Consider the following 27,718-nt stretch of genomic DNA (forward strand, 5'->3'; position numbering starts at 1 on the left):
ATGTGCATACAGAAATTTACTGCAAAACTATCTACTCTGCCAGTTTCCTAGCCTGCGTTATAACCTCATACCTTGGGATTTCTCTGCTGTGCCTTTGCATTGCCTTTTTAAGTACTGAAAAAGAGCTTTAAGATGCATTACTGAGAGACTGTTTTTGCTTGTTCTCCGTGTTCATTATTTGAGTTCAAGATTTGATTATGGAGATGTTGTGTGAAACCACTGAAAAAGAGTGTTTGGTTATCTCATGTTGGCTCCTCGGTGGGGTGTGAGGGGCTCTCCTTGCCTAAGATGGTCACTGCGTCAAAATGTAATGATTCAGCCGCTTGCAATGGGAAACACTTAATCATGTTGTAATGAGGATTTTCCCCTCAAATAAGATGGCTGTCATGCTGAAACACAATGATGTTTTCACATTCTTTTTTTTTTTTTTTTTTTTATGTAGTCAGTGACGACTGTAAAAGTGGCCATCTGTCCACTTCTTATAGGGACCATCAGTAAATTCACCCCAGTGTCCATTCCTCCGTAATGATCATTTCATGAGCAACATTGTCCCATGGCTCTAGTGCTTATTCCCATGGCTGAAGTTATTCTGAGAGTCATAAGAGATCTGGAGAGGTTGTAATGATTAAGGTGACCTAGATTTTCTTGTTGACACTTCAGCAATCCTAGTGAACTACAGAGAATTTCAAGTGCTCATTGGCGGTGGAGCCCACATGTGCCTCTGATGCCCATCCATACTGTCGTACTACAGGTGGCAGGTGCCACATAATATGGAGCAGGATGAACTTGGTTAGAAGAAGACCTAAGATGACTGGTGGCAATTTTTTTTCTTTACAGAGCAAAGTTTGGCACTGCCACATTCACGCCCATCTGAGCCACTTCTCATTAATTGACCATCAGGTGGGTGCGGTGGGCTCAGCTGGAGTGGGCAGGTAGCCCATGCACACCACGCTCAATTCCCTCTGCCTGGCTTGACCAATTGTTATTTGGTTATGTGCTTTCTGCCACTCCCAAACCTGTTCCTTACCCTTTGTAGCAGCTTGGCGAGTAAGATTCTCAATTTTAGTAGGAGACTCTCAATTTTTTCTTTTGGTTTTTAAGGCATTTACCTAGCGTGAAATAATAAAAACAGATGTACGTTTAAATGTCAGGCGGAATGAAAAATCTTGGAGATTTTGTCTTGTGGCTCAAACTGCTGACTTTAGAACCGACAGGCATGGGGTTGGGTTAAAATCCCAGTTTAAGATTATGTTGTGGTCCTGGATGAGTTACTTGGATCGATGTATCCCTGATATAAATGTCTAAACCTTCTATAAGTTCAGGCAGTTTGCTTAATGTCAGTGTTAAATATCTTGAATTCTAGCCCACCTCCCCTTCTTTCTCCCCATGAAAAAAATATTTTGGGCTAAATGCTCATATGGAGATTTGGCCTACTGGAAGAGTTACCGACTTTAAAACCTTGTGAAGTGGTCCTGAATACAAGCTTTGGCGCATCCTGTGATCCTGGGTGAATGACCCAATATCTCTGTCTATATACGTGACTATCAAATATAACATCTGAAATGCTCCTATGCACTTTCTCTTGCTTTGATTTTTACTTTAGTGCACAGGAAGGAAGTGGATCCTGCTTGGAGCTTCCTCTGTGGTCTCTGCTGCTTTGTGGGTTACTTGGAGGCGCATAGAGAGAAGGCACTTAAGTAAGGATATGACAGGTGAATCCTCCAGTCCCCCTGCCTATTATGATCCTGCTAGTCCACTGTGGTTTGTGGGTTGGTGAAAGAGGGGAAAAGTGTGGACACCCACCAAGGATCAGAGGAGATGAGAGGTATGCTTTTAAATCATTGTGCTGCCGGCCACCTCTTCTCCTCCTCCTTTGAGGGAGGCAAGTTGTGAGCTTCTGATGGATACAACTACCTGTGGATTCCTCACCTGATGAATACTCCCATGGCGCCAGCATTTGACGGAAATCTTCTTACTAGTCTCTGCACGTCGACGAGGACGTCACTCTAGCCCACGCGACGCCGTCTGACGTCATACAGGCAATAAGAAGTCCTCGCCGACGTGCCGATGACAGTTCCCTTTTTTCCGTGCATTCGAAACGGTTATCTTCGAGGGAGTTACTGTTACCTTCGTGGTTACAGTGTATTGTCTGCTGCGTAGTCTTCTCTGCGGTAACAATGTCTCAGAGGAAGTCGGGTTTCAAGCCCTGTCGAGAGTGTGGGGGCAAGATGTCAGTTACAGATCCTCACTCCGACTGTCTATGGTGTTTGAGCTCCGACCACGACGTCTCGACTTGCGATTCATGTCAACACATGAATCCGAAGGCCCTCAAAGAGCGCGAGGCCAAGTTATTCATGGCAAAGTCAAAGAAGAAGGAGAAACATCATAAGAAGTCTTCTTCGCCAAGGTCTCACCGGCGTCATCGAGACTCCCGGCGCCGTAGAGACTCACGACGTCACTCCAGCAAGGAGTCTCATTCGAGGTCACCTTCGGCTCGGCGTCGGAGGACTTGGGAGGTCAGCCCCACGGTCACGCCGCATCCATCGACGCCGTTGCCCTCTCCGGCGTCACCGACTTCATCTGGTCAGGCGTCAGTGATTGAGGTGGTGCAGCCTCTTGTGTTTTCTCCGGCGTCGCAGACGTCGAGGCCGGCGTCGGGGTCGCCTTCGATCCAGGCACCCCAGTATCCGGCTTTTCCCACTCCTGGAGCCGATAGTACCGCGTTTCTTAATGCGATGTATACCATCTTTCAGCAGATGGCTCCAGGAGCTGCTCCGGCTGGTCCTTCGGGGCCCTTGGCCTTTTCGTTGGGTGATCCTGCGCCTCTTCGGCCGGCACCCTTTATGCCCTTTCTCCCTTTTGGGAATGTGGGCTCGGCGCCGGTGCCGGCGTCGGTGGCCGCTCCGGTGGCTTCGGATGTTTCGGCCCCGGAGGTTGCCCCTCCGTCGAAGTCAGGATTTTGCCCTGTGACTCCGGTTGGTCCATCGGCTCCAAGACCTCGTCCTCCGGCTCCTGCCTCGGCGCCGAAGCTGCCTGTGGCGCCGGACGCGGCGTCAGATGCTTCTGGAGATCGGCGCCGTTCTTCGACGTCGGCGGAGGCCATGTCGACTCCGCGTATCGAGGAGAGACTTCATTCGAGGAGGCGTGCTCTCCGTCTTTTAGAAGAGCAAGAGTACCAGCGAGTCCTAGAGGAGGGAGAGATTGAGGACTCTGGAGACGGACTGCATGGTCTGGATACAGCCAGTGGGCTGGACACTTCCCCTGAGTGGGACCTTTCATCTCCAGGGGAATATACGGAGGAGGCTGCTTCCTTTCATGCTGTGGTGAGGAAGGCAGCGAGCTTTTTGGACCTGCCTTTGCCGGTGGCAGAGGCAAAGCAGAATTTGCTGACAGAGGTATTGCATCCGGCCTCTGCTGCAGCTGAGCCTCTCTTGCCATTTAATGAGGCTTTGCTGGATCCGGTGTTGGAGGTGTGGAAGAAGCCGGTGTCTTCCTCGGCCGTTCATAGGGCTGTGGCCAGGAGGTATCGAGCTGCACCATCTGACCCTGGCTTTCTCTCTAGACACCCTACGCCGGAGAGCTTGGTGGTGCAAGCCTCCTGTTCCTCAAAGTCAGCGCCTGGTTCCTTCCCGACGGTGCCTGGAGACAGAGACTCCAAGAAACTGGATGCGCAGTCCAAGAAAATATTTTCGTCATGCAGTTTGGCGTTGAAGGCCACCAACGCCACGTGCATTCTGGGGAGGTACATCCATGCGCTGATGGATGATATTTCGTCTTCATTCACGGAGCTTCCCCAGGGTCTTTTGGATGTGGTCTCGGACGCCCAGGCTGCCGCGACCCAGATTATCCAGTCTGGGCTGGACACGACCGACTCGGTGGCCAGGGCGATGGGCACGGCTGTGGTGGCAAGAAGACAGGCCTGGCTCCGAAACTCAGGGTTCTCTGCGGATGTGCAGTCGACCCTGCTGGACCTCCCGTTTGATGGGGACAGACTGTTTGGAGCCAAGGCAGATTCGGCCTTGGAACGATTTAAGGAGAGCAGAGCCACAGCCAAATCGTTAGGACTGCAAGCTCCTTCTTCCTCTGCCTCTTCTAGAATTTTCAGGAGGTTTCGGGGATTTGGGCGTGGCTCTTATTCCTCTTCCTTTCGGGGGAGGTTCCAGCAACCCGCCTCTTCCCTCCCCTATAGGTCATTTAGAGGGAGGGGGAGGGGTGGGGTCCGTACCAGAGGAGCCTCTCAACAGCACTCTGCCTCTTCCTCGTCCTCTGGAGGGGTGCAGCAGGGGAAGCAGCCTTAGGCTTCCACCGTTTCCCACTCACTCCTCTCCTGTAGGGGGAAGATTACAGCGTTTTCTCCACAAGTGGAGGTCTATCACAACGGACACTTGGGTTCTCGGCATTGTGGGAAAAGGCTACGCCCTTCCCTTTCGGGAGTTCCCGCCCCTCATCCCGCCCCGCCCATCTTATTGTTCAGAAGAACACCTCCTGTTGCTAGAACAGGAGGTTCAAGTCCTCCTTTCAAAGGGCGCGGTAGAGTTGGTCCCAGAGCAGGAAAAGGGTCGAGGTTGTTACTCAAGATACTTCCTGATTCCCAAAAAGGATGGTCAGTTGAGACCAATCCTGGATCTGAGGATCTTGAATTGGTTCCTCAAACAGGAAAAGTTCAAGATGCTGACCCTAGCACAGGTGCTTTTGGCGTTGAACAAGGAAGATTGGATGGTGTCTGTCGACTTGCAGGATGCTTACTTTCATATCCCGATACTCAAGTCGCACAGGAAGTATCTCCGGTTTGTGGTAGGGTCGCAGCACTATCAGTTTGCGGTCCTCCCGTTTGGTCTTACTTCAGCACCTCGAGTCTTCACAAAGGTGATGTCAGTGGTTGCGGCGGAGCTCAGAAGGAAGGGGATAGCAGTATTCCCTTACTTGGACGATTGGTTGATCAAAGCCAAGTCCCCGGAGCTTGTGTCGCATCATCTGCAGTCAACAACCCAGTTGTTGTTCGACCTGGGCTTTTCGGTGAACGTGCCCAAATCTCACCTGGAGCCCTCTCAGCGCCTCCTGTTCATAGGGGCAGTACTGGATACAACATTGAGTCGAGCCTTTCCTCCGCCTCAGCGGATTCAAGATATTCAGGAATTGGTTCCAATGTTTCGAAATGGAGCGGTAGTTCCAGTCCTCAAGGTCCTTCGTCTGCTCGGTCTGTTCGCCTCCTGCATTCTGTTGGTCACGCATGCTCGCTGGCACATGAGGGCTCTTCAGTGGTGCCTCCGAAGGCAGTGGTCTCAACACAAGGGAGATTTAGAAGGTACTGTCAAGATCTCCAGAGATGCTGCTGTGGAATTGAAGTGGTGGATTGCGGGCAACAATCTTTCACAGGGGAAGCCGTTCGCGCAGTCGCCACCAGTGGCCACGGTAATAACGGATGCCTCCACCCTAGGATGGGGAGCTCATCTGGGGGATCTGGAGATCAAAGGGCTTTGGTCTCCAGAGGAACAGGTGTTTCATATCAATCTGTTGGAGTTACGGGCTGTACGTTTGGCTCTCAAGGCCTTCCTCCCATCCCTTCGTGGTCAGTCGGTACAGGTCCTGACGGACAATACTACCACGATGTGGTACATAAACAAACAGGGAGGAGTAGGGTCGTACCTTCTCTGCAGAGAAGCTCTTCGGCTATGGTCCTGGGCAAAGGACCATCAGATTTGCTTGGTGGCAAATCATCTGGCCGGGGTCTTGAATGTACGTGCGGACAGTCTCAGTCGCCAATTCTCGGCAGACCACGAGTGGCGTCTCCATCCAGATCAAGTCTGTTTAATCTTCCAGATGTGGGGGTTTCCTCGGATAGATCTGTTTGCCACTCGGGAGAACGCGCATTGCCTGTTATTCTGCAGCCTCCAGTATCCGATGCAGGGAGCGTTGGGGGACGCGTTTCAGATAACCTGGTGCGACCAGTTGCTTTACGCGTTTCCCCCCATACCCTTGATTCCTCGAGTGTTGAGGAAAATTCGCCAAGACCGGGCCCAAGTCATCTTAATAGCTCCGGATTGGCCAAGGAGGGTATGGTACTCCGACCTTCTCCAACTCTCACTGTGCCCTCCGCTCCGTCTCCCTCTCAGGGCAGACCTCCTCTCGCAGTCGCAGGGGCAGGTTTTACACCCCAACCTCCAGAGTCTGCACCTACATGCTTGGAGATTGAACGGGGCAACCTGAGTTCCTTCTCTCTCCCGCCTGATGTAGTGGATGTTATCTTAGCGGCCAGGCGACACTCCACTAAATCTATCTACGCTAATAGGTGGTCTAAATTTGTTATGTGGTGTGGAGAGAGACAGATTGATCCCTTACATGCTCATCTGTCACATGTTTTGTCTTTTGCACTGTCTCTAGCGCAGAAAGGTTGTGCAGTAGCTACCATTAAGGGTTATTTGTCGGCCTTGTCAGCCTTCATTTGTCTTCCAGACCAACCATCGTTATTTAAATCCCCTATTGTTCTCAGATTCTTGAAAGGTCTTCTGAATCAATATCCTCCAAAACCATTCGTTATGCCTCAATGGGATTTGTCCTTGGTCCTGACTTTCCTTATGGGGTCCCCTTTTGAGCCTATGCATTCTTGCCCCTTAAGGTATTTGGTTATTAAAACAGTATTCCTGGTAGCTATAACATCTGCAAGGAGAGTGAGTGAGTTGCAGGCCTTATCGGTTAAACCCCCTTATATAACGTTTTATGGGGATAAGGTGGTGTTGAGGACCAAGGCTGCTTTCCTTCCGAAGGTTGTTTCACCCTTCCATTTGGCTCAGACAATCACTTTGTCCACGTTTTATCCTCCGCCTCATCCTTCAAAGGAGGAAGAAAGACTACATCGCCTGGACCCAAAAAGGGCGTTGAGCTTCTATATCGACAGAATGAAGGATATCAGGCTGGAGGATCAGCTGTTTGTCGGATACGTGGGCAAGAGGAGAGGAAAGGCAGTCCACAAGAGAACACTCTCCAGGTGGGTTGTTCTTTGCATTAAAATCTGTTACTCTTTGGCAAAGAAGGATCCGCCTGAGGGCATTAGAGCTCACTCCACCAGAGCTAAGTCGGCCTCTTCGGCCTTGGCCAGGGGTGTTCCTGTGGTTGACATCTGCAAGGCCGCAACTTGGTCGTCCCTTCACACTTTTGTGAAACATTACTGTTTGGACTCTGAGGTCAGAAGGGACGGTCATTTTGCACGGTCAGTGCTGCAGGATTTCTTGGTTTGACCATTTAGGCACCCACCGCCGGGCGTGGTACTGCTTTGGGACTCTATTCATCAGGTGAGGAATCCACAGGTAGTTGTATCCATCAGAAGAACGAGTTACTTACCTTCGGTAACGACTTTTCTGGTGGATACATTAGCTACCTGTGGATTCCTCACGGTCCCACCCGCCTCCCCGTTGCCTTTTTGGTCTCTCCAAGCAATCCTTGAGTGTGCTCCTTTTGGTCTTCAAAGTTGCAATACATTTTGCATGTATGATATTTGTATATATGTGTATATTTATATATAAATCTATATATATATTGGGTATATACATGATTCGTATATATAAATCTACAGCTATTTTATTGCAATGTTGTGTGATTTACAATATTAAGAGATGTTGCTTTGCTCTTTCATTGCATTGGGTTATTATTATTATTCTCATGCACGTAAAAAATGTTGGTACTGTCATCGGCACGTCGGCGAGGACTTCTTATTGCCTGTATGACGTCAGACGGCGTCGCGTGGGCTAGAGTGACGTCCTCGTCGACGTGCAGAGACTAGTAAGAAGATTTCCGTCAAATGCTGGCGCCATGGGAGTATTCATCAGGTGAGGAATCCACAGGTAGCTAATGTATCCACCAGAAAAGTCGTTACCGAAGGTAAGTAACTCGTTCTTCTTGTAACCCTAACATGCTTTAGCAGCAGCACAACCCCAGGGACTGAACCGTTCCTCATCAGTTATACAGTGTCTTTGGAGTAAACCCTCAGCAGACACTACACTGCTCCCGTACTGTGGCCTTGGCCGCGCCCTAGTGGGCTCAGTAGTTGGAGTTGGAAATGTCATCTCTCTCTCCTGCTATGCTGCTCCAGCTCCTCCAGGGCCCATGTGATGCATCACCGCAGTTCAGGTTGAGAATCCACTCCACAGCCCCCACCCATCTCTACTGACCGCAGTGGACAATTAAGCACCTGCTTGAATATGAAGAAGCTTTCTGGCATGAGGAAAGGAAGACCAAGACCACCATTACTGCAAGTGGAAAATAGGAGAGGGTAATATGGAGAGACCAAGCAGGAGAGAGTATATGTGTCTCTCTCATTTCTGTTTACGGCCCCAACCTTGCCCACCGCTTTTGTGAACTCTGACACAGTAGCTGTCTTTTTACTATCACTGTTCCTCCTGCTTTTTAATAGGTCTAGCACCCCAAGGCATTCTGGGTAAGAACATCTCATGAGATCCACACAGGTCACACTAACCTGGACTCTCCGGGGTGTTTCGTTTTCAGAAATGTCTGGGTTTGGCAGGTTTGCTTTGGTGCCAGCTAAGCTAGGGCCCAATTCCACAACCACTCATAATGCAAAAGGATTGGTGTGAGGTGGAAACGTTAAATCTGTCAATGTTGTCATTTGGGCTCTTTCCTGTCACTGGGGCTAGGCCCACCCACACAATGGGATACCATTTTAACCTGGAGACATGTGTAAATGATGGGTGGTTGAAAATTTGCTGATCATCACAGATTTGGAACCTTCCCCACAGAAATGTAAAATGTTTGTTTTTAGCCAAAGTGTGAGGTTTGTGCAAACCTCTGGGTAAAAACAAACAAAAAAAACCTTGAAACAACTACACAAGTTACACCACTCTGGACTCCGCCAAGCGTCTAGTTTTCAGAAACATTTGTATATGGTACATTTTTCTGGGTGGTGGCTGAGCTAGGGTCCAAAATCCACAGCTACCCACATTGTAAAATAATTGTTGATTTTGCTGGGTGAAATGTAATGTCCCCGGGTCGCTTTTTTTGGGCAATTTGTAACCCAGATGATAGGACCAGCCACACAAAAGGGATATCGTTTTCATCAGGAGACACGCAAGAGCATCTTTCATGTGGTGATGCATAGGCTTGCCTACAGAATTACACAAGAGAGTGAGTTGAAGTTTTTGAACTCGCACTCTTTGGTTAAAATCTTATCTGCTGTAACAAAAGCTTCAACTGGCTCATTAACTCCTTGACCCCTGGTGAAGAACACATAAAATACATGGGATGGTAAACAACAGAGATCCATTCTGGCCCGAGAGGATATTCAAACATTAGGACTCTGCAGTTAGAGTACCCAACAAAGAAGCATTACCGAAGATAGTTAACTTGTGTATATTTATACTCTCTCCCTCTTGTTGAGCACATTTGGAACGAGTGTTCTTTGAAATTAGGAGCTAGTCCTAGGGCATTCCTGAAGGACAGTTAGATGTGTCCACACAACAAATGCGGTTGCAATCTCCAAGTAAGGAACCAGACGTATTCCAGTTTGACTGTTGTGGTAGGCCTACAGATGCAGAACCTAGGAGAAGTAAAAAAAACAGCTGCACTCTTCTGAAACTGGACAGAAAGAAACAGAATACATCAAACATAAGAGCAAAGCTATGTCGTGGTGTAACTAGAAGGTTGGCACCTGAAGGGAATAACATACAATCAGCACTTCTTGCTGACCAACTGCACCCAGGCACACTTCCTTAGTTCTTTCTTCCTTCTGGCATCAGAATTTCTTCCCTAGTTGATAATGCGCTCTACATATCCGCATAACATAATATAACATTTAAAGGGCCACCTGGTGTATGATGTCATATTTGAACTCAACCCCCAGGTGACATCATCAAACAATGCAGCTTTCCCAAATGCCTAGTGTTAATGATTGTTACCATGCAGGGCTGGGCTAAGAGAGAGATTTTTTCACCGTGCTGGATGGCTCTTGTTTTGCATTTTGACTTTTACTGTTTCGGTACAGGATAAAACTTTACACATTGCCTTAAGTTAAGCCTGTCTGCTCTGTGCCATAGTTTGAGCTCATGTTAATTTAGTGACTTTCAGGGTCCACCCTGAGAAGAGTTATGATTATTACTTGAGGTGGGTCTATTAGAGTTGTGCCTTTTGTGTTCTCATATCATGACCATAGGCAAAGTTTCCACTGGAGATTCCTGTGATGGAGAACTAGTATTACAAATTAGTTACTAGATCATAGCATCCATGCTGCTGTCTACCACGTCTAAAATAACATTGACAAAGTCAATAAATCTCATATAGGTGCAACCTACTGGCTGCGCCACTGCTTGCTTCTTTTGGGGTAAGCAGTCTGTGGGAGTGCATATGTTTTCTAGCTGTCTCCCTAGTGTAGTTCTATCTCCGTACATTCTGTGTTGCTCTCTATCTCCTGTGTGCTTCTCCTCGCCCCCTCCATGTTACACTTGCCTTGGTTATTTTCCTCATTGCTTTCTTGTTTGTGTGTTTCTTCCCTGACCATTCCTCGTTGATCTGCTCTCTCTCCCAATATTTCACCTCCTCACCTCAACCCACCATGTTGCTTTCCCCATTCTCTTCTCTCGCCCATTGTGCATCCTTTCCACCCCACTGTCTTTGTTACTTCCCCCACGCACAATCTCCTCTTTTGCCTGTTCCTTCTGCTTCCCATCTCCCCTCTTGTGTCCTTCCCATCCCCCTCTTGTTGAGCATAACCCCACCTGCATTCTCCATGTTGCCTCTTTCCACCAGTGCTTAAAAAATAATCCCTTTCATTTTACATATTTATTTTTTTATTTACGATCCAACTCCTTAAATAATAAAAAAAAAAACATAATCACCTGCATGATCTTATAGCCATGTTCAGGGGCTATGTGCATGCATACCTAATGACGCAACAGTCACATCAAAGAGCCTTTTTTTTTATTGTTTTGCTGCTTTAGCCTGGCAGCACAGCATTGAGGATGGTGTAAAGCAAGTCTAAAAAGCATTTGTAATGCACTGGGTCTTGCGTTCGCTCGAATTAGAGCTATTAGCGTTGTAAATTTGGACTTTTCTTGCCACATAAATGTAAAATGAAAAGTAAAACAGTTGACATAGGCAAGGCAATTCAAAGCACCACGGCTACCATGAGCGTGAGCATGAAGTAGAGGCACAAAAGGAAAAATAAGGTCGCTTGCAGTTAAACATATTGGCAAATGTGTAATTATCCATGTAACAGGGTTGGTGTGCAAGCTGGTAACAAAACTGCCCCAAGGAGGGAAAAATGTAAAGCATTTACCCACGATAAGAAGGGATTTTTGAAAGGCAAGCCCACAAACGAGTCACGATGATAGGTGTGTGGTGGGTGTGATTTAAAACCCATCGATAGATTACCACGTCAGAGCGCTTGCACTCTCGACCTAAAAACTATTGGAAAAGCCAAATGGTCCTATAGGCAAGACCTACTGCCTTTGTCAACGCTTGTTAGGTCTTGACTACAGGCTGATTTAGTTATTTCCAAAACATATATATACACTTGAAGTAGGTCTTGGGTCAGCCCCTGCTCATCGTTGGATGGCGTTGTTCATTTTGTGTGCTCCTGATTCCATAGCTTTCTTTCCTATACTTGTGTTTGCTCCACGCATGAGCATTTTGCTTACTATATAGTAACTGGATTAGTGGTATTATTCCGCTGCCGACCTGAGGGGCTCTTTTTTCCTTTTGTGTGCAGCACTCCATGGGAGAGTGTGTGTCTTCTGAATGCATTCGCACGCAAATAGGAAAGTATTGGCAAAACTAATAAATAGCTCAGCCTTTTAAAGTCAAGACCAGTTAGCTTTCCCGGTGCTTGTTTAGACCTAAAACCAAGCTTATTGAAGTTGAAAATAAATCTAAGAGTAAGCTTTAACTGCAAGACATTTAGATATATACACTTTTAAAAACGTTTACAAACAAAGCAGTGAACTTGAAAAGTGGTTGTGGTTTGGATTTAAAAAAAGACATTTTTTTCCTATGTTTGCAAAGCCAATGAATGACATTGTCCAGGGAAGTTTTCCAACCGTGTACAAGAGAGTGAATCTCGCGTGTCCGTTGTTTTAAGGGCTCTAATTGCACCTGCAGTTCCTCCTGGTGTCGGGCTCGGATGGAGCGTCCTTCGCACCAGGCTTTGCCTGACTTTGGGAGTGGAAGGGGCCCCGCCTTGTGAGCAGCGAGTGGCCTTCGCTGGTGAGAGGGTGGTGGAGCCCCATGTGGACTCCACAGCCCGGGTGTCCCCGGGCCGGCGGGAGAGGCTCGCGCAGCACGTGGTGTGCGCCGCTTCCTGCGCGCTCGTGGGTTGTGACGTCATGTCCTGCGGCGCCACGCGCCGTGATGTCACCGGCACGCAGTGACATCACCGGTGAGCCCTCCCCCCGCTCCCGTGGCAGGCCTGCTCTGCGGGGGGGGGGGTCCGGCTCCCCGACAGCTGACTGAAGACGGGGGGCGTTTCACGGGCCGCGAGGGCGGCCGCTCAGCAGCTGTTACAATAAAGGGCTTCGTTTAACGCGCGTCTGACTGCTTTGTTTTCGTAGCGCCTCCGGTGTGATTCCAGGTCACCAAGTGCTTTCATTCCGCGCCGCTCGGTTCATGTACAGCTCTACTCCTTTCATCTTTGCCAAATGTCCTGGTTCGTGGTATTCAACATCTGCTCACTCTAGCGTAGCGTGCTGTGAAGCGAGCGAAGAGGCAGGAAGCGCTATAAGCAAAGATTCACGTCGCTGCTGGGGGGGGGGGGGTGCGCCCGTGGGGGCGGCGGGAGGCCCGGCTGACCGACCACACACAGCGCCTAGAGTCTGCCTCGGCTGCCGGGTGCAACAGGCACAGACTGAGAAGGACTCTCACTCGGCACATTCCGCGGATTCCACCGAGTCCGTGGAGCCTGGGAGGAGCCTCCTTCCCGGCCAGGAGTCCGCACACTCCGTCTGCGCGGCGAGCCTGTGTGCCTGCCAGGCCTCAGTGGAGCCCATGTGCAGGACCGACGGATGCAGGGCTCACACAACCCGTGGCCACCTCCTGGGCTACAAAGGACCACCTGTGCCAGGCCTCAGAAGAGCCCATGTGCGGGACCGACGGATGCAAGGCTCACATGACCCGTGGCCACCTCCTGGGCTACAAAGGACCATCTGTGCCAGGCCTCAGAAGAGCCCATGTGCAGGACCGACGGATGCAAGGCTCACATGACCCGTGGCCACCTCCTGGGCTACAAAGGTCCACCTGTGCCAGGCCTCAGCGGAACCCATGTGCAGGACCGACGGATGCAAGGCTCACATAACCCGTGGCCACCTCCTGGGCTACAAAGGTCCACCTGTGCCAGGCCTCAGCAGAACCCATGTGCGGGACCGACGGATGCAGGGCTCACATGACCCATGGCCACCTCCTGGGCTACAAAGGTCCACCTGTGCCTGGCCAGGCCTCAGCAGAACCCATGTGCGGGACCGACGGATGCAAGGCTCACATGACCCGTGGCCACCTCCTGGGCTACAAAGGACCACCTGTGCCAGGCCTCAGTGGAGCCCATGTGCAGGACCGACGGATGCAAGGCTCACATGACCCGTGGCCACCTCCTGGGCTACAAAGGACCACCTGTGCCAGGCCTCAGAGGAGCCCATGTGCGGGACCGACGGATGCAAGGCTCACATGACCCGTGGCCACCTCCTGGGCTACAAAGGACCACCTGTGCCTGCCAGGCCTCAGTGGAGCCCATGTGCGGGACCGACGGATGCAAGGCTCACATGACCCGTGGCCACCTCCTGGGCTACAAAGGACCACCTGTGCCTGCCAGGCCTCAGTGGAGCCCATGTGCGGGACCGACGGATGCAAGGCTCACATGACCCGTGGCCACCTCCTGGGCTACAAAGGACCACCTGTGCCTGCCAGGCCTCAGCGGAACCCATGTGCAGGACCGACGGATGCAAGGCTCACACAACCCGTGGCCACCTCCTGGGCTACAAAGGTCCACCTGTGCCTGGCCAGGCCTCAGAAGAGCCCATGTGCGGGACCGACGGATGCAAGGCTCACATGACCCGTGGCCACCTCCTGGGCTACAAAGGACCACCTGTGCCTGCCAGGCCTCAGCGGAACCCATGTGCAGGACCGACGGATGCAAGGCTCACACAACCCGTGGCCACCTCCTGGGCTACAAAGGTCCGCCTGTGCCAGGCCTCAGAAGAGCCCATGTGCGGGACCGACGGATGCAAGGCTCACATGACCCGTGGCCACCTCCTGGGCTACAAAGGACCACCTGTGCCTGGCCAGGCCTCAGAAGAGCCCATGTGCGGGACCGACGGATGCAAGGCTCACACAACCCGTGGCCACCTCCTGGGCTACAAAGGTCCACCTGTGCCAGGCCTCAGAAGAGCCCATGTGCAGGACCGACGGATGCAAGGCTCACATGACCCGTGGCCACCTCCTGGGCTACAAAGGTCCACCTGTGCCAGGCCTCAGAAGAGCCCATGTGCAGGACCGACGGATGCAAGGCTCACATGACCCCTGGCCACCTCCTGGGCTACAAAGGACCACCTGTGCCAGGCCTCAGAGGAGCCCATGTGCGGGACCGACGGATGCAAGGCTCACATGACCCGTGGCCACCTCCTGGGCTACAAAGGTCCACCTGTGCCAGGCCTCAGAAGAGCCCATGTGCAGGACCGACGGATGCAAGGCTCACATGACCCGTGGCCACCTCCTGGGCTACAAAGGTCCACCTGTGCCAGGCCTCAGCGGAACCCATGTGCAGGACCGACGGATGCAAGGCTCACATGACCCGTGGCCACCTCCTGGGCTACAAAGGTCCACCTGTGCCAGGCCTCAGCAGAACCCATGTGCGGGACCGACGGATGCAGGGCTCACATGACCCATGGCCACCTCCTGGGCTACAAAGGTCCACCTGTGCCAGGCCTCAGCAGAACCCATGTGCGGGACCGACGGATGCAAGGCTCACATAACCCGTGGCCACCTCCTGGGCTACAAAGGTCCACCTGTGCCAGGCCTCAGCAGAACCCATGTGCGGGACCGACGGATGCAGGGCTCACATGACCCATGGCCACCTCCTGGGCTACAAAGGACCACCTGTGCCTGCCAGGCCTCAGAAGAGCCCATGTGCGGGACCGACGGATGCAAGGCTCACATGACCCGTGGCCACCTCCTGGGCTACAAAGGTCCACCTGTGCCTGGCCAGGCCTCAGTGGAACCCATGTGCAGGACCGACGGATGCAGGGCTCACACAACCCGTGGCCACCTCCTGGGCTACAAAGGTCCACCTGTGCCTGCCAGGCCTCAGTGGAGCCCATGTGCAGGACCGACGGATGCAAGGCTCACATGACCCGTGGTCACCTCCTGGGCTACAAAGGTCCACCTGTGCCAGGCCTCAGTGGAGCCCATGTGCAGGACCGACGGATGCAAGGCTCACATGACCCGTGGCCACCTCCTGGGCTACAAAGGTCCACCTGTGCCAGGCCTCAGAGGAGCCCATGTGCGGGACCGACGGATGCAGGGCTCACATGACCCGTGGCCACCTCCTGGGCTACAAAGGTCCACCTGTGCCAGGCCTCAGAGGAGCCCATGTGCGGGACCGACGGATGCAAGGCTCACATGACCCGTGGCCACCTCCTGAGCTACAAAGGTCCACCTGTGCCTGCCAGGCCTCAGAAGAACCCATGTGCGGGACCGACGGATGCAAGGCTCACATGACCCGTGGCCACCTCCTGGGCTACAAAGGTCCGCCTGTGCCTGGCCAAGCCTCAGCAGAGCCCATGTGCGGGACCGACGGATGCAAGGCTCACACAACCCGTGGCCACCTACTGGGCTACAAAGGACCATCTGTGCCTGGCCAGGCCTCAGCAGAGCTGATGTGCAGGACCGACGGATGCAAGGCTCGCATGACCCGTGGCCACCTCCTGGGCTACAAAGGTCCACCTGTGCCAGGCCTCAGTGGAGCCCATGTGCAGGACCGACGGATGCAAGGCTCACATGACCCGTGGCCACCTCCTGGGCTACAAAGGTCCACCTGTGCCAGGCCTCAGAGGTGCCCATGTGCGGGACCGACGGATGCAGGGCTCACATGACCCGTGGCCACCTCCTGGGCTACAAAGGTCCACCTGTGCCAGGCCTCAGAGGAGCCCATGTGCGGGACCGACGGATGCAAGGCTCACATGACCCGTGGCCACCTCCTGAGCTACAAAGGTCCACCTGTGCCTGCCAGGCCTCAGAAGAACCCATGTGCGGGACCGACGGATGCAAGGCTCACATGACCCGTGGCCACCTCCTGGGCTACAAAGGTCCACCTGTGCCTGGCCAGGCCTCAGTGGAGCCCATGTGCAGGACCGACGGATGCAAGGCTCACATGACCCGTGGCCACCTCCTGGGCTACAAAGGTCCACCTGTGCCAGGCCTCAGAGGAGCCCATGTGCGGGACCGACGGATGCAGGGCTCACATGACCCGTGGCCACCTCCTGGGCTACAAAGGTCCACCTGTGCCAGGCCTCAGAGGAGCCCATGTGCGGGACCGACGGATGCAAGGCTCACATGACCCGTGGCCACCTCCTGGGCTACAAAGGTCCACCTGTGCCTGGCCAGGCCTCAGAAGAACCCATGTGCGGGACCGACGGATGCAAGGCTCACATGACCCGTGGCCACCTCCTGGGCTACAAAGGTCCACCTGTGCCTGGCCAGGCCTCAGTGGAGCCCATGTGCAGGACCGACGGATGCAAGGCTCACATGACCCGTGGCCACCTCCTGGGCTACAAAGGTCCACCTGTGCCAGGCCTCAGAGGAGCCCATGTGCGGGACCGACGGATGCAAGGCTCACATGACCCGTGGCCACCTCCTGGGCTACAAAGGTCCACCTGTGCCTGCCAGGCCTCAGAAGAACCCATGTGCGGGACCGACAGATGCAAGGCTCACATGACCCGTGGCCACCTCCTGGGCTACAAAGGTCCACCTGTGCCTGGCCAGGCCTCAGTGGAGCCCATGTGCAGGACCGACGGATGCAAGGCTCACATGACCCGTGGCCACCTCCTGGGCTACAAAGGTCCACCTGTGCCAGGCCTCAGAGGAGCCCATGTGCGGGACCGACGGATGCAAGGCTCACATGACCCGTGGCCACCTCCTGGGCTACAAAGGTCCACCTGTGCCTGCCAGGCCTCAGAAGAACCCATGTGCGGGACCGACGGATGCAAGGCTCACATGACCCGTGGCCACCTCCTGGGCTACAAAGGTCCACCTGTGCCTGGCCAGGCCTCAGTGGAGCCCATGTGCAGGACCGACGGATGCAAGGCTCACATGACCCGTGGCCACCTCCTGGGCTACAAAGGTCCACCTGTGCCAGGCCTCAGCAGAACCCATGTGCGGGACCGACGGATGCAAGGCTCACATGACCCGTGGCCGCCTCCTGGCCTACAAAGGTCCACCTGTGCCAGGCCTCAGCAGAACCCATGTGCGGGACCGACGGATGCAGGGCTCACATGACCCGTGGCCACCTCCTGGGCTACAAAGGTCCACCTGTGCCAGGCCTCAGTGGAGCCCATGTGCAGGACCGACGGATGCAAGGCTCACACAACCCGTGGCCACCTCCTGGGCTACAAAGGTCCACCTGTGCCAGGCCTCAGAGGAGCCCATGTGCGGGACCGACGGATGCAAGGCTCACACAACCCGTGGCCACCTCCTGGGCTACAAAGGTCCACCTGTGCCAGGCCTCAGAGGAGCCCATGTGCGGGACCGACGGATGCAGGGCTCACATGACCCGTGGCCACCTCCTGGGCTACAAAGGTCCACCTGTGCCAGGCCTCAGAGGAGCCCATGTGCGGGACCGACGGATGCAAGGCTCACACAACCCGTGGCCACCTCCTGGGCTACAAAGGTCCACCTGTGCCAGGCCTCAGAGGAGCCCATGTGCGGGACCGACGGATGCAGGGCTCACATGACCCGTGGCCACCTCCTGGGATACAAAGGTCCACCTGTGCCAGGCCTCAGAGGAGCCCATGTGCGGGACCGACGGATGCAAGGCTCACATGACCCGTGGCCACCTCCTGGGCTACAAAGGTCCACCTGTGCCTGCCAGGCCTCAGAAGAACCCATGTGCGGGACCGACGGATGCAAGGCTCACATGACCCGTGGCCACCTCCTGGGCTACAAAGGTCCACCTGTGCCTGGCCAGGCCTCAGTGGAGCCCATGTGCAGGACCGACGGATGCAAGGCTCACATGACCCGTGGCCACCTCCTGGGCTACAAAGGTCCACCTGTGCCAGGCCTCAGCAGAACCCATGTGCGGGACCGACGGATGCAAGGCTCACATGACCCGTGGCCACCTCCTGGGCTACAAAGGTCCACCTGTGCCAGGCCTCAGCAGAACCCATGTGCGGGACCGACGGATGCAGGGCTCACATGACCCGTGGCCACCTCCTGGGCTACAAAGGTCCACCTGTACCAGGCCTCAGAGGAGCCCATGTGCAGGACCGACGGATGCAAGGCTCACATGACCCGTGGCCACCTCCTGGGCTACAAAGGTCCACCTGTACCAGGCCTCAGAGGAGCCCATGTGCGGGACCGACGGATGCAGGGCTCACATGACCCGTGGCCACCTCCTGGGCTACAAAGGACCACCTGTGCCTGGCCAGGCCTCAGAGGAGCCCATGTGCGGGACCGACGGATGCAGGGCTCACATGACCCGTGGCCACCTCCTGGGCTACAAAGGACCATCTGTACCTGGCCAAGCCTCAGAAGAACCCATGTGCAGGACCGACGGATGCAGGGCTCACACAACCCGTGGCCTCCTACTGGGCTACAAAGGTCCGCCTGTGCCTGGCCAGGCCTCAGCAGAGCCCATGTGCAGGACCGACGGATGCAAGACTCACATGACCCGTGGCCACCTCCTGGGCTACAAAGGACCACCTGTGCCTGGCTAGGCCTCAGAGGAGCCCATGTGCAGGACCGACGGATGCAGGGCTCACATGACCCGTGGCCACCTCCTGGGCTTCAAAGGACCACCTGTGCCTGGCCAGGCCTCAGCAGAACCCATGTGCAGGACCGACGGATGCAAGGCTCACATGACCCGTGGCCACCTCCTGGGCTACAAAGGACCACCTGTGCCTGGCCAGGCCTCAGTGGAACCCATGTGCGGGACCGACGGATACAAGGCTCACATGACCCGTGGCCACCTCCTGGGCTACAAAGGTCCACCTGTGCCAGGCCTCAGTGGAGCCCATGTGCAGGACCGACGGATGCAGGGCTCACATGACCCGTGGCCACCTCCTGGGCTACAAAGGTCCACCTGTGCCTGGCCAGGCCTCAGCAGAACCCATGTGCAGGACCGACGGATGCAAGGCTCACATGACCCGTGGCCACCTCCTGGGCTACAAAGGACCACCTGTGCCTGGCCAGGCCTCAGTGGAACCCATGTGCGGGACCGACGGATACAAGGCTCACATGACCCGTGGCCACCTCCTGGGCTACAAAGGTCCACCTGTGCCAGGCCTCAGTGGAGCCCATGTGCAGGACCGACGGATGCAAGGCTCACATGACCCGTGGCCACCTCCTGGGCTACAAAGGACCACCTGTGCCTGGCCAGGCCTCAGCAGAACCCATGTGCAGGACCGACGGATGCAAGGCTCACATGACCCGTGGCCACCTCCTGGGCTACAAAGGACCACCTGTGCCTGGCCAGGCCTCAGTGGAACCCATGTGCGGGACCGACGGATACAAGGCTCACATGACCCGTGGCCACCTCCTGGGCTACAAAGGTCCACCTGTGCCAGGCCTCAGTGGAGCCCATGTGCGGGACCGACGGATACAGGGCTCACATGACCCGTGGCCACCTCCTGGGCTACAAAGGTCCACCTGTACCTGGCCAGGCCTCAGAGGAGCCCATGTGCAGGACCGACGGATGCAGGGCTCACATGACCCGTGGCCACCTCCTGGGCTACAAAGGACCACCTGTGCCTGGCCAGGCCTCAGCAGAACCCATGTGCAGGACCGACGGATGCAAGGCTCACATGACCCGTGGCCACCTCCTGGGCTACAAAGGACCACCTGTGCCTGGCCAGGCCTCAGTGGAACCCATGTGCGGGACCGACGGATACAAGGCTCACATGACCCGTGGCCACCTCCTGGGCTACAAAGGTCCACCTGTGCCAGGCCTCAGTGGAGCCCATGTGCAGGACCGACGGATGCAGGGCTCACATGACCCGTGGCCACCTCCTGGGCTACAAAGGTCCACCTGTGCCTGGCCAGGCCTCAGAAGAACCCATGTGCAGGACCGACGGATGCAGGGCTCACATGACCCGTGGCAACCTCCTGGGCTACAAAGGTCCACCTGTGCCTGGCCAGGCCTCAGCAGAACCCATGTGCAGGACCGACGGATGCAAGGCTCACATGACCCGTGGCCACCTCCTGGGCTACAAAGGACCACCTGTGCCTGGCCAGGCCTCAGTGGAACCCATGTGCGGGACCGACGGATACAAGGCTCACATGACCCGTGGCCACCTCCTGGGCTACAAAGGTCCACCTGTGCCAGGCCTCAGTGGAGCCCATGTGCAGGACCGACGGATGCAAGGCTCACATGACCCGTGGCCACCTCCTGGGCTACAAAGGACCACCTGTGCCTGGCCAGGCCTCAGCAGAGCCCATGTGCAGGACCGACGGATGCAAGGCTCTCATAACCTGTGGCCACCTACTGGGCTACAAAGGTCCACCTGTGCCTGGCCAGGCCTCAGCAGAGCTGATGTGCAGGACCGACGGATGCAAGGCTCACATGACCCGTGGCCACCTACTGGGCTACAAAGGACCATCTGTGCCTGGCCAGGCCTCAGTGGAGCCCATGTGCGGGACCGATGGATGCAAGGCTCGCATGACCCGTGGCCACCTCCTGGGCTACAAAGGACCATCTGTACCTGGCCAGGCCTCAGCAGAGCTGATGTGCAGGACCGACGGATGCAAGGCTCACATGACCCGTGGCCACCTCCTGGGCTACAAAGGTCCACCTGTGCCTGGCTAGGCCTCAGCAGAGCCCATGTGCAGGACCGACAGATGCAAGGCTCTCATAACCTGTGCCAACCTCCTGGGCTACAAAGGTCCACCTGTGCCAGGCCTCAGTGGAGCCCATGTGCGGGACCGACGGATGCAGGGCTCACACAACCCGTGGCCACCTACTGGGCTACAAAGGTCCACCTGTGCCTGGCCAGGCCTCAGCAGAACCCATGTGCAGGACTGACAGATGCAAGGCTCACATGACCCGTGGCCACCTCCTGGGCTGCAAAGGTCCACCTGTGCCAGGCCTCAGCAGAACCCATGTGCGGGACCGACGGATGCAGGGCTCACATGACCCGTGGCCACCTCCTGGGCTACAAAGGTCCACCTGTGCCTGGCCAGGCCTCAGAAGAGCCCATGTGCAGGACCGACGGATGCAGGGCTCACATGACCCGTGGCCACCTCCTGGGCTACAAAGGTCCACCTGTGCCTGGCCAGGCCTCAGCAGAACCCATGTGCAGGACCGACGGATGCAAGGCTCACATGACCCGTGGCCACCTCCTGGGCTACAAAGGTCCACCTGTGCCAGGCCTCAGCAGAACCCATGTGCGGGACCGACGGATGCAGGGCTCAAATGACCCGTGGCCACCTCCTGGGCTACAAAGGACCACCTGTGCCTGCCAGGCCTCAGTGGAGCCCATGTGCGGGACCGACGGATGCAGGGCTTACATGACCCGTGGCCACCTCCTGGGCTACAAAGGTCCACCTGTGCCTGCCAGGCCTCAGAAGAGCCCATGTGCGGGACCGACGGATGCAGGGCTCACATGACCCGTGGCCACCTCCTGGGCTACAAAGGTCCACCTGTGCCTGGCCAGGCCTCAGCAGAACCCATGTGCAGGACCGACGGATGCAAGGCTCACATGACCCGTGGCCACCTCCTGGGCTACAAAGGTCCACCTGTGCCAGGCCTCAGCAGAACCCATGTGCGGGACCAACGGATGCAAGGCTCACATGACCCGTGGCCACCTCCTGGGCTACAAAGGTCCACCTGTGCCTGGCCAGGCCTCAGAAGAGCCCATGTGCAGGACCGACGGATGCAGGGCTCACATGACCCGTGGCCACCTCCTGGGCTACAAAGGTCCACCTGTGCCTGGCCAGGCCTCAGCAGAACCCATGTGCAGGACCGACAGATGCAAGGCTCACATGACCCGTGGCCACCTCCTGGGCTACAAAGGTCCACCTGTGCCAGGCCTCAGCAGAACCCATGTGCGGGACCGACGGATGCAGGGCTCACATGACCCGTGGCCACCTCCTGGGCTACAAAGGTCCACCTGTGCCTGGCCAGGCCTCAGAAGAGCCCATGTGCAGGACCGACGGATGCAGGGCTCACATGACCCGTGGCCACCTCCTGGGCTACAAAGGTCCACCTGTGCCTGGCCAGGCCTCAGCAGAACCCATGTGCAGGACCGACGGATGCAAGGCTCACATGACCCGTGGCCACCTCCTGGGCTACAAAGGTCCACCTGTGCCAGGCCTCAGCAGAACCTATGTGCGGGACCGACGGATGCAGGGCTCACATGACCCGTGGCCACCTCCTGGGCTACAAAGGTCCACCTGTACCTGGCCAGGCCTCAGAAGAGCCCATGTGCAGGACCGACGGATGCAGGGCTCACATAACCCGTGGTCACCTCCTGGGCTACAAAGGTCCACCTGTGCCTGGCCAGGCCTCAGAAGAGCCCATGTGCAGGACCGACGGATGCAGGGCTCACATGACCCGTGGCCACCTCCTGGGCTACAAAGGTCCACCTGTGCCTGGCCAGGCCTCAGCAGAACCCATGTGCAGGACCGACGGATGCAAGGCTCACCTGACCCGTGGCCACCTCCTGGGCTACAAAGGTCCACCTGTGCCAGGCCTCAGCAGAACCCATGTGCGGGACCGACGGATGCAGGGCTCACATGACCCGTGGCCACCTCCTGGGCTACAAAGGTCCACCTGTACCTGGCCAGGCCTCAGAAGAGCCCATGTGCAGGACCGACGGATGCAGGGCTCACATGACCCGTGGTCACCTCCTGGGCTACAAAGGTCCACCTGTGCCTGGCCAGGCCTCAGAAGAGCCCATGTGCAGGACCGACGGATGCAGGGCTCACATGACCCGTGGCCACCTCCTGGGCTACAAAGGTCCACCTGTGCCTGGCCAGGCCTCAGCAGAACCCATGTGCAGGACCGACGGATGCAAGGCTCACATGACCCGTGGCCACCTCCTGGGCTACAAAGGACCACCTGTGCCTGGCCAGGCCTCAGCAGAGCCCATGTGCAGGACCGACGGATGCAAGGCTCTGGTAACCCGTGGCCACCTACTGGGCTACAAAGGACCATCTGTGCCTGGCCAGGCCTCAGCAGAACCCATGTGCGGGACCGACGGATGCAGGGCTCACACAACCCGTGGCCACCTCCTGGGCTACAAAGGTCCACCTGTGCCTGGCCAGGCCTCAGCAGAACCCATGTGCGGGACCGACGGATGCAAGGCTCACATGACCCGTGGCCTCCTACTGGGCTACAAAGGTCCACCTGTGCCTGGCCAGGCCTTAGCAGAGCTGATGTGCAGGACTCACGGATGCAAGACTCTCATAACCTGTGGCCACCTACTGGGCTACAAAGGTCCACCTGTGCCTGGCCAGGCCTCAGCAGAACCCATGTGCAGGACCGACGGATGCAAGGCTCACATGACCCGTGGCCACCTCCTGGGCTACAAAGGTCCACCTGTGCCAGGCCTCAGCAGAACCCATGTGCGGAACCGACGGATGCAGGGCTCACATGACCCGTGGCCACCTCCTGGGCTACAAAGGTCCACCTGTGCCTGGCCAGGCCTCAGAAGAGCCCATGTGCAGGACCGACGGATGCAGGGCTCACATGACCCGTGGCCACCTCCTGGGCTACAAAGGTCCACCTGTGCCTGGCCAGGCCTCAGCAGAACCCATGTGCAGGACCGACGGATGCAAGGCTCACATGACCCGTGGCCACCTCCTGGGCTACAAAGGTCCACCTGTGCCAGGCCTCAGCAGAACCCATGTGTGGGACCGACGGATGCAGGGCTCACATGACCCGTGGCCACCTCCTGGGCTACAAAGGTCCACCTGTGCCTGGCCAGGCCTCAGAAGAGCCCATGTGCAGGACCGACGGATGCAGGGCTCACATGACCCGTGGCCACCTCCTGGGCTACAAAGGACCATCTGTGCCTGCCAGGCCTCAGAGGAGCCCATGTGCAGGACCGACGGATGCAAGGCTCACACAACCCGTGGCCACCTACTGGGCTACAAAGGACCATCTGTGCCTGGCCAGGCCTCAGCAGAACCCATGTGCGGGACCGACGGATGCAGGGCTCACATGACCCGTGGCCACCTCCTGGGCTACAAAGGTCCACCTGTGCCTGGCCAGGCCTCAGAAGAGCCCATGTGCGGGACCGACGGATGCAGGGCTCACACAACCCGTGGCCACCTACTGGGCTACAAAGGACCATCTGTGCCTGGCCAGGCCTCAGCAGAACCCATGTGCGGGACCGACGGATGCAGGGCTCACATGACCCGTGGCCACCTCCTGGGCTACAAAGGTCCACCTGTGCCTGGCCAGGCCTCAGAAGAGCCCATGTGCGGGACCGACGGATGCAAGGCTCACATGACCCGTGGCCACCTCCTGGGCTACAGAGCTCCACCTGTACCTGGCCAGGCCTCAGCAGAACCCATGTGCGGGACCGACGGATGCAGGGCTCACATGACCCGTGGCCACCTACTGGGCTACAAAGGTCCACCTGTGCCTGGCCAGGCCTCAGCAGAACCCATGTGCAGGACCGACGGATGCAAGGCTCACATGACCCATGGCCACCTCCTGGGCTACAAAGGACCACCTGTGCCTGCCAGGCCTCAGAAGAGCCCATGTGCGGGACCGACGGATGCAAGGCTCACATGACCCGTGGCCACCTCCTGGGCTACAAAGGTCCACCTGTACCTGGCCAGGCCTCAGAAGAGCCCATGTGCAGGACCGATGGATGCAAGGCTCACATGACCCGTGGCCACCTCCTGGGCTACAAAGGTCCACCTGTGCCTGCAGGCCTCAGTGGAACCCATGTGCAGGACCGACGGATGCAGGGCTCACAAAACCCGTGGCCACCTCCTGGGCTACAAAGGTCCACCTGTGCCTGGCAAGGCCTCAGCAGAGCTGATGTACAGGACCGACGGATGCAAGGCTCACCTCGACTATCTTCAAAATGTCCGTCGTTGCCTCCACGCACTGGATCTCTTTGAGAATTATTTTGTAAAAGCTGGCTGGTTTCCGAGCCCAGGTTGGCCAGTGTTTGGTGTTTGTCACAACCCCTGGGCTAATGCTGCTCTCTGCTGCCCCTGGCAGGGGAGAGGATCCTAGCTCTGAGCTTCTTTCAGCACCATCTCTAGAACTATAATTTTTGCGTGAGGTCACTAAAGGCTTTATTTTTGTTTATTGATAGCAGGTCCTTTATATAACGCGCATTTAATACAAGTTGAAAGACAGACATTTTATGTGAGATGGGAGGGCATCTCCTTAGTAAAAAGCATTACCAATAACTGACTTATAAAAAGACCAGAGAAAAGCATCCTGCGACGAGGGCCAGTAGGAGCTCAGTATCGCCACTCAAAAAGGTCCTGAGCGAGTCTCACTGCTTCAAATCTGACTTTTATTTACTCTTTTGTTTAAACCAGTCCATCAACCCCAGGTGAATCTTTGGACTCAAACAGGTAACCAGAAAGAACGTACTGCTCGCAACTTAGTAAAGGTAAACTTGTGAGAGGCGAAGGATAAAAGGTAGCAAGGGACCAAAACTGTAGCGGATGCTCCAAAGATTACAAGACCCCAGCAGTATAAAGCACTCAGCACACTCTTCAGTCCCTACAGAACAGGCCACAGAACAACTAAACCAAACTCCCATGACATCTTAAGGTTAGAAAGCACCACCCGTAAAAGTATATACACTAGTTTTACTCCTCATACAATATGCGTGAGAGAAGGCATGGAACAAGGGTCTGAAGGGTTAGAGAAAGAGGAGGAGAAATTTTATGTCACACCAGCTCTCAGGGCACCAAGTACACCTCCCTTAGTCCATGTCATGAGCATGTTCTTTTGAGTGTCTCAGGTGCTGCAGGTATATAATATATTTATATAGAATTGTCCTCCCATGCTGTATGGGATGGAATTTATCATTCAAACCTCTTAAGCATTACCCTTGCACTCTCAGTTAAGATAAAATGGTCCAGTGTCATAAGCATGTTCTTTTGAGTGTCTCAGGTGCAGCAGGTATAGAATATATATATAGAATTGTCCTCCCATGCTGTAAGGGATGGAATTCATCATTCAAACCTCTTAAGCATTACCCTTGCACTCTCAGTTAAGATACAATGCTACCACAGTGTGACACCTTCAGTTTGACAGGACCATAAGCACACTGCCTATCCCACTTTTCAAGCTTCAATCTTAGTCCGGGTTTTTAACACTAAAAATCTGAGAAATGTAGGACGCATCTTCCTACAATCTACAGTTTAGTCTTCAGAACTCTCCTCAAAAGAGACTCATGTTTGGAAGGATCCTTAAGTACATCAAACTAGTGTTGCTTTGTCTTGCTGCCGTGGAACTGACACCTGATATTGGACCCCTGTATGAAACTTTCAGCGTTATAGCAGTCACCCCTAAGAAATCTCTAAGTGACTAGCAAAATTATTTTGTTGAGTGACCTGGGAGTTAATATCAACCTTCTTGTTGCCCCACTAAGCATTGTCGAGCATCTCTATTGTGCTCTCAAGATGCAACATCGCACCTGATATTCCATACCTGTAGGTCACTAGCCCATGATGCTTCTCATTTGAAAGTGGGTGCACCTTCTCTCCCATCAGTCCAGGCACTGCAACGACAGCTGAAGATTTGGCCCCTGTTAGGTAGGAATTTCTGTTGTGTATTATATGAGCATGTATCAGACTGCACGATTGCTGGGGAATCTGGTATCTTGATTTGGATTTTGACCGAGGTGTTGCACTAACCCTTCCCTTTGCATATACGCCTAGTCATGTCCCTGTCGTTGCAAGGTCCTCGACCTGTCCTGTGGCCCGGAAGGGCACACCAAGCCTGCCTTTATAATGCACGGAGGACTACTGTCTGTGTCCTGATTTTAGCACGTAAGGTGGTGGTGGCAGGTGTACTGTGTTTTGTGAATCCTTAGTGCATCCTGACAGTTTTTTTTTATTTGCCTGTAAGAGTGCCTACTGTTCCCTCTTGTGTACCGTTCCACTGCTAGGCGAACAGTACCTTCCACTGACATCCTGTGTGTATGTCGAATATGGGCACATGTGTAGCGTGTATAATACATGTTTGGTAGTAAGTGATTCTGAGTGCTGAAACCCGTGGGGTCCATGTTTGACACCAGTCATGTAGCACAAGATGGAGAATGAGGACAGCTTTCCCAGGCAGTGGAAGTGAATTGCTTTCATTCCTGCAGCTGGAGATTGGAGTCACAGTCACTGAAGTAAGTACGATGGAGACAAGGCTACCTTTATAAATTACACAAGAACTTAGTAAAAGACTGCTGATTAGTTTTTTTCTGAACACTACCATTTGGTTGATAGCAAGGATGAAGGCTAGGACTGCAGTTTCTGTCTTCAAGATGAGGAGGTTTCTAGGTCAGGCTGCCTATTTTGTCTTTACCAGATTACTGGTTCAGAGAGG

General features: G+C 55.1%; 1 protein-coding gene across 2 annotated transcripts in view; it reads left to right on the forward strand.

Moving 5' to 3' along the window:
* FHIP1B (FHF complex subunit HOOK interacting protein 1B) overlaps positions 1 to 27,718 on the forward strand; it is a 355,560-nt gene that overhangs the window by 214,620 nt on the left and 113,222 nt on the right. The window lies entirely within an intron of this gene.

Source organism: Pleurodeles waltl, chromosome 8, assembly GCF_031143425.1.
Source record: "Pleurodeles waltl isolate 20211129_DDA chromosome 8, aPleWal1.hap1.20221129, whole genome shotgun sequence".
Lineage (NCBI taxonomy): Eukaryota > Metazoa > Chordata > Amphibia > Caudata > Salamandridae > Pleurodeles > Pleurodeles waltl.